The following is a 7,500-nucleotide window of genomic DNA, read 5'->3' on the forward strand; positions in this document are numbered from 1 at the left end:
ACAGTAAAGTCTGGCCGTACTAGAACTTTGCTGTGTGTGTGTTTGTGTATGTGTATATATATATATATATATATATATATATATATATATATATATATATATATATATATATATATATGATTATATTCAAATACAAACAACCCTTAAAATACAAACGTGTGGATTGCTCAGGATCGTTGGATTTTGGAGTTGGATGGATAGGATTGCTTCAAATATTTCCACCTCTTTAAATTCGACATGGTTGTTTTTATTATTAGTTGTTAGACTATAGTTTATTATTATTATTATTATTAATGTTATGTTTTGATGTAGTCTAGATTAGTCCTAGTCTAGTGGCTATTAGTTAGCTCTCTCTCCAGAGAGTATTAATTGTAATCTGTTTCAGTTATTGAATTGATTGATTATCTCTTTCCACATTCATCTGGTATCAGTTAGCCAGGCAAATTCTACGCAAATTTTTTTTTCCCCTCTATCGACAATGTCCAGTAGCTCTGAGCGCACCGTGACCACCATCTCCTCCCCAAATAATTCCTCCAACACTTTAACGAGCGCACATCATTTCGTGTCGCTCAAGCTTACCCATCGGAATTACTTATACTGGCGGACTCAGGTGATCCCGTTCCTCCGGGGTCAAGGTCTGCTAGGCTTTGTAGATGGTACACGGTCGCAGCCTTCACCATTCCTAGAGGATGATTTCCCGTCGCACACATCGGCAGCAGTGGCTGGGTCTCCGTCGGCGATGTACGCATCGCGTGGTGGTGGTGGTCGTCGTCAGCATGGAGATGGCGGCCGACAGTCACGTGATGGCGGAGGACACGGCAATCCACGAGGCGGCAGAGGAGGCCGCGGTCGGTCAGGTGGGGTGCGCTGCCAAATATGCAGCAAGCAGGGGCACTCCGCCGCATTTTGCTACCGGCGGTATTCCGAACCGCCGCCGACTGCTCATGTTGCTGTTGTTCCGCATTTTGCAGGGGCACTCCGCCGACTGCTCATGTTGCTATATATATATATATATATATATATATATATATATATATATATATATATATATATATATATATATATATATATATAGAGGAAATGAATCAGGAGCAGATGTTTCCTGAAGTGAAATATAGGGTTTAATCTCATCAATTGATTCAGTCTAGATAAGGGTCCAGATTAGAGATATCTTTTTTAAAAAAAAAAAAAAAAACACACTGTGGCATTATGTTTTTTTTTTTTTGTTGGTTTAATTAGGTACGATTCGAACTTCGTTTGAATTGTTTAAGTAGTTGTGTTGTGTCCTAAGTGAATTAAAAATATGATGATACGCTTAACTAAACTTTTTTTTCTTCGGGTGCTCGTCAAAGGCAATTGAATAGGGATGGGGCATTCTAAGAATTGAACTCAGGAGCTCTCGCATCCTAAGCGAGAATCATACCACTAAACCAAATTCCCTTCTTTATATAAGAATATATATAATTCACATATGACGTCGTATTGTATATATACATATATAATATAGATTTAATTTTGGGTTTTCGGACGGATTGGATGGTGTTTTACCCAACCCGAATGCCAATTATTAAATTGGAATTGGGTGGACCAATGGCGTGTTTGGGCGCTAATACTTAAATCTCAAGCTTTTAGGTTTATTTAACACGCTTAAGTCATTAAATCTTGGGTGCTCGTCAAAGGCAATTGAATAGGGATGGGGCATTCCGAGGATTGAACTTGGGACCTCTCACACCCTAAGCGAGAATGATACCACTAGACCAAATGCCCTTCTTTATATATGAATATATATAATTCCCATATGACGTCGTATTGTATATATACATACATACTTGCAATGAAGACGAGTCTGGAGTGGCATGATGTGTAGCTCTGGTGTTTGGAAGCCAGTTTTGAGAAAATAGAGCGGCGGTTAGATCATCTGCATAGGTCAGATCTGCATGAGGAATGGGAGTACCTAAGTATCTTTTGTAACACTATAGAGCAGTACGACCAAGATTGCTGCAGATTTGACGTTTCGAAACATAACCCCGGTCACGTCCACGACCTCGGCCTCCTTTATTGCCACATCCATGGCCATTATCCCGATTAAAATTCCGCTGCCGTGGAGAGGCAGTGGTTGGTCCTCGTTCTACAACAAGTACTGGTGGATGGGCTAAAGGAGCATCTAAAGGGACATTATTGACATAGATAAACTGATGTGTAGTGAGGTAATCATTGAGTTGATCAATGGTTACAGGTTCCTTGCTAGTCAATGATGAAACCATCGCGCGATACTCAGGTCGGAGACCCTTGAACAGATAGAGATTCTGTTCATATATTCCAATTGGTCGGCTAGCTTCAGCAAGTAGTCTAATTAAAACCTTGGCTTTGCCAATATACTCACTCGTTGTAGAGTCTCCTTGGCGCAAATACCGCAGTTGACTAAGGATACTCAAAGAACGTGTCCAAGAGGAGGACCCAAAGGCAGCTTTAATAGCTAACCACATGGCCCGAGACATGGTATATGACCCACTGCAATGTACATATATAACCTCATCGAATAAGGACGAGATGAGCATGGACAAAAAAGATGCATCCTGACGTACCCATTTTGAGCTGCAGGATTGGCTATTACAGAAGATCCATATGGAGTCTTAATAAAAGAAGCTAGACATGAGAATGTTCCATCTACGTAACCACTGAGATCTTGCCCGCGAAGAAAAGAAACGAGCTGGGTCTACCAAAATAAATAATTAGAGGATGTAAGTTTTATGGATACAAAGTGATGTGCTGTCTGTATGGTATTTATGGATGGTGGAGTGGTGGAGGATATATTGGAGAGGGTATGAGAAGAGGACACTGAGTCACCAGTGGTTATTGGCGGCACAGTGTGTAACACCCCGTGTTACGCCCTTTAAAGTCAGATTAATTATTTAATTAATTCTGTTAAAGAATAATTAAAAAGGAATTTAAGTAAACAGAAGCCTTTAATTAATTAATGTAGTCCACGGTGGACCGTGGGCCCTTGCCTATATTAGAGCCTTAAGGCCCGTTTGGATGAAGGGGTTGGGCCCAGTATTAATCAGATTCTAATTAGGAGTCCTAAACCTATATAAAGGGAATTAGAAAGCCTTATAACCCTCTTCCCTCTCACATACTCGAAAATCCCCCTCCCTGAGATCAGAAAAGGAATTCCCCATCACCAAGTTTAGGAAAGGCTAATAGGATGAGCATCTTGAGGAAAGACCCTAGGAGTTGTAAGAGGTTTAATTAAAGCTACCAGGTAACCCATGTCCTATAAAACCTATTTCCTTGTTATTGTTTATTGATTGGCTCCGTTGGACGATTGAATGTGTGGTTTTGTGTTTATGCCTTGTTAGAGCTTGTATTTAGGATTTACGATATGGATTCTTGTTGTTCTTGATGTTCTTGATGAACTTGTGGATTAATTGCATGATCTTGTATTCAATTGTGTTTAGAGCTTGTCCTTAGGATTTATGTGGTGAATCTTGTTGTTGGTAAAGTTCGTGGCATTCTTAGGTGGGTTTATGCATGCTCAGGTGTTATTCTAGGTTTAGGGTTTGTCATTAAAGCTTGGTATGATCGAGTTCCTGATGTTCTTGAACCGTTGTGTGTCAATTCTTGGGTCTTGGCATGATTAGAGCTTGTGTTGGGAGTTAATTGTGTTGTTTCTTGGCTTATTCTTGGTGATCAAGTCCCTATTGTTGTTGGTATGTGTTTGGGCGTGTTTGAGACTTGGTTTTGGGTGAATTGGATGAATTTCCGGGTTGAAAAATTTGGCCAAAGAAGTATGTTCTAGCGGGTAGTCGGTGGGGGGATGAACCCCCACCTTACCACCCGCCGGAAGGAGTGAAGGTTCCAGCGGGAGGACAGGCGGGTCGACGACCACCCGCTGGAACATAAGCCGCCGCCTGCTGGCAGATGGGCGGGTGGACGGCCACCAGCTGGAACGGTGAGGTCCCGCCGGCGGGAGGTCGTCCTCCCGCCGTACCCCCCGCGGGTACGGGCCAGTGCGGGGTCGTTCGGTCTCCGCGAGTCGAACCCCGTACCCCGTTGTGTCTCGGTTGGCGGGTATGAGTCTAGTATGATGTTTTAGGTACCGTAACGTGATTTGTGGGTTGTGTCTAAGCATGTGGTCTAAACTCGTATTGTGTGGTTTATGTTATTTCCCGTAGGTTGCATGTTGTAGTTGACATCCCGTGTTGTTATCGTATGTTGTGCCCTTTCCCCGACAACCCCGTGATGAAATTGTTGTTGAGTCATGATTGTCGTGCTATTGCCCATGGTGTTGAAAAGATGTGGAATTGGTGGAAAAGATTTGTTGGTGGTTTGACGCACTGCGAGTGCATTGATCATTTTGATATAGGCACATGTCGCCTGATTACTATGTTATAGGCCAAATCAAGTTATGTTTTGACATTGCGAATGCTCGGTTATTGTGTTATAGGCACAAACCACTTGATCATTGTGCTATAGGCACATGTTATGTTTTGTAATGGCACGCACTGCGAGTGCTGATTTGTTGGTGGATTGTTGGAGGTCTAGTTGGAGGGGAGCATTCGGTGCTCCGGAGGAATACGGATGTGGTGTGTGGGGTGGCCTAGAGGTACAGGTTGGAACTGTTATAAGGATGGAGAGGCGTAAAGGGTTGAACTTGGTATAAGGTTGGAACCTGGGCATGTCTTGTTGTGTGGCCTTACTGTGACTTGTTACTTGTTATCGTTGTTGTCTTATTTTATGGTCTTGATTGCATGTGTTGTCCTTATGCGTCTTGCCGTGTCGAGTCTAATGATATGCCTTGAGTCTGATTCCTGGTTTTAACGCTAGAGTTGTTTAGGACTATATTATGTATTCCCAAATCTCAAAATGATTTCTTATATCTATATGTATTGTGTACTCAACGCGTGGGAGTGAGTTGCTTAGCATTATTCGCTAACGATTGTAATATCGCATGTTTTTCAGGTACTGATTAGTTGATCGAGAGCGCTAGAAGGAGTTGCGGTTCTTGGCTTAGTTAGTTTAGCTAGTCGGCCTGTGAGCCACGCCTGTATTCGGATAATGATTTTAGTTTGTACCTTGTTTATTTAGTTTAGCCTGTGTATCTAGGTTCTCTAGCTTAGATGTGGCATAGCACCCCAACTCTGATGTTTAGCTTCCGCTCTGTTTGGGTATTAATGATAGTTTTGCCTTTATTTTATAAGTTTTAATGGTTTTAAATTGTCCTGAAAATTGGGGTGTTACACAGTGTCATCAGCGGTAGCGACGACGGCAATAGCGGTTGGGTTGGCAGCCATGAATCTTTTAAGTCTGTTGATACCATATGAGAGCAATAAATATGAGAAGAATAATAGTTCTGGAAGAATGAATTGTTATTGAATACTTGAATGATACAATATATATGAAGGGGCTATTTATAGGGATACAATAAAGAGTCCTAGTCAAACGTGAAATAACTACAAAGAGATGAATTATAGTGTGACTAGGAGATAGAGTCTTAATAGGCCGACTAAATCAATATATTTTTATTGTTTGGTGAGGTCTAGGTTAACCCAATCTAGTTCAAAGAGTAATCGAGTATTGAAAAATATGTCTACTCATTTGACACTATTCAAAGAGTTAGAGAGAAGGAGAGAGAGGAGCATGAGAGAGGGCCGAATTCGAAAAACGTCCTATGAATAAAAAATTTAGAAGACTTTTTTTTTGTGTGTCAAAATAATTTTTTTTTTCTTTAACTATAAAGAGGATTTTTTTTTATTAACTTCATTTTTCTTGAATAATCAAAAACTAAAAAAATAAAATGTAAAAAATCCATACATGTTACTATCATAATATCACTTAAAACTCTACTATCATCTTTCTTTGTCAGTTTTCATTACAAGAACCGGCCTCCCAATCTATTATATTACGACTGAAGGGACTTCATCATCTAATTACTTCGCAATAAAGTAACCGTAATACTCAAAGTTATGACAAATTATACAATATATTTAGGTAAATGTTTAAAAAAAAAAAAAAAAACAGAAACTTGCAACTATTATTTAAAAGTGTACATTAAATAAGCTCAACTCCGTGATGAGTTTGACCAAATGGTTCGTATATGAGAATAATATTATTTCACCAATCGTTATGTTGTGGAATCGTGTCCATCTTGCAAGGTGGACACGATTCTATGTTCATAATTACTGAACTATATGTTCGTAATTATAAAGTTATATATTCATAATTTTTAACTTCATATTCATAATTATTAAACTCTATATTTACAATTACAGAACTCTATGTTCATAATTACTGAACTATATGTTCATAATTATAAAGCTATATATTCATAATTTATGAACTCCATATTCACAATTATTGAATGTCTATATTCCTAATTACAGAACTATATGTTCATAATTATGTTCACAACTCTATGTTCATAATTATAAAACTATATGTTCATAATTTTGAACTATATATTCATAATTATGAACAATTTTGAAATCGTGTTCACCTTGCAAGGTGGGTAAGGTTCCACAACACAATTTACCGTATTTCACTCACTTGGTCACTCATTCTGGGACAAAATAGTGTGTGTGCATAAACTAGTCAAATACCATGCATTATATTTGGTAATTAAATAAGTTTCCAATGAGAAAAAATGACTTTATTGTTACATTTGTAATAATGAAGAAATGTAAATATGAAAAAGGTGTAAGTGTATAAGAAATAGATACACTATTACATTAAATTGTTATTTATTACACAATACATTATAATTTTTTTAGGTATTACTGACTCTATTATTACACTGTAGTATCTGTTTATACATATTTTTTCAACTGATTGAAGCACAAAAAATTAATGCTCCACTGAGATTTGAATATGTGACCTCCTATTTAAGAGAAATACATAAATGTCATTGAACTACAAACTACTTGACAAAATTACAATTTATTCAGTAAGATTATAAAGATTTAAAAAATCTACCAAAAAAAATAAAGATTTAAAAAAGAAAAATAAAGGAAAGTGGTAAGGTACTTTATTTTACACCCTTAAAAAAAAGGTAAAGATAGTGCTTAGGAAACATCCCACTATTAAAGAAATCAGCAGATTGGGGCGTTTGCTTTAGCGTGAAAACTACTGCAAAAATGAATGAATACAACATGTGAAAACGACCAAAAGATACTATTCTCAATGCCTTTGTTTCATTTCTTCTCTCATTATTATTATTACGGTTACACTTGTGTGAGTAATTCGTGAAACATGTCCAATCAGGTCGGGTTGAACCAATATACAAATATAATACTTATACTAAAAAATGTAATATTAATTAGGAATTGAATAAATTTTTTGTTATTTATAAGAGAAAATGTAATACTTTTGACGATAAATGTAATACTTTTACATTTTTCATCAAAAGTATTACATTTTTTCCTTATAAGTAATGTTGGCATGTGTTTGTTACTTAGGAAAAACGTAATACTTTTGAGAAAAATATAATACTTTTAAATCAGA

The sequence above is a fragment of the Ipomoea nil genome, unplaced genomic scaffold (genome assembly GCF_001879475.1).
Source record: "Ipomoea nil cultivar Tokyo-kokei standard unplaced genomic scaffold, Asagao_1.1 scaffold1250, whole genome shotgun sequence".
Classification (NCBI taxonomy): domain Eukaryota; kingdom Viridiplantae; phylum Streptophyta; class Magnoliopsida; order Solanales; family Convolvulaceae; genus Ipomoea; species Ipomoea nil.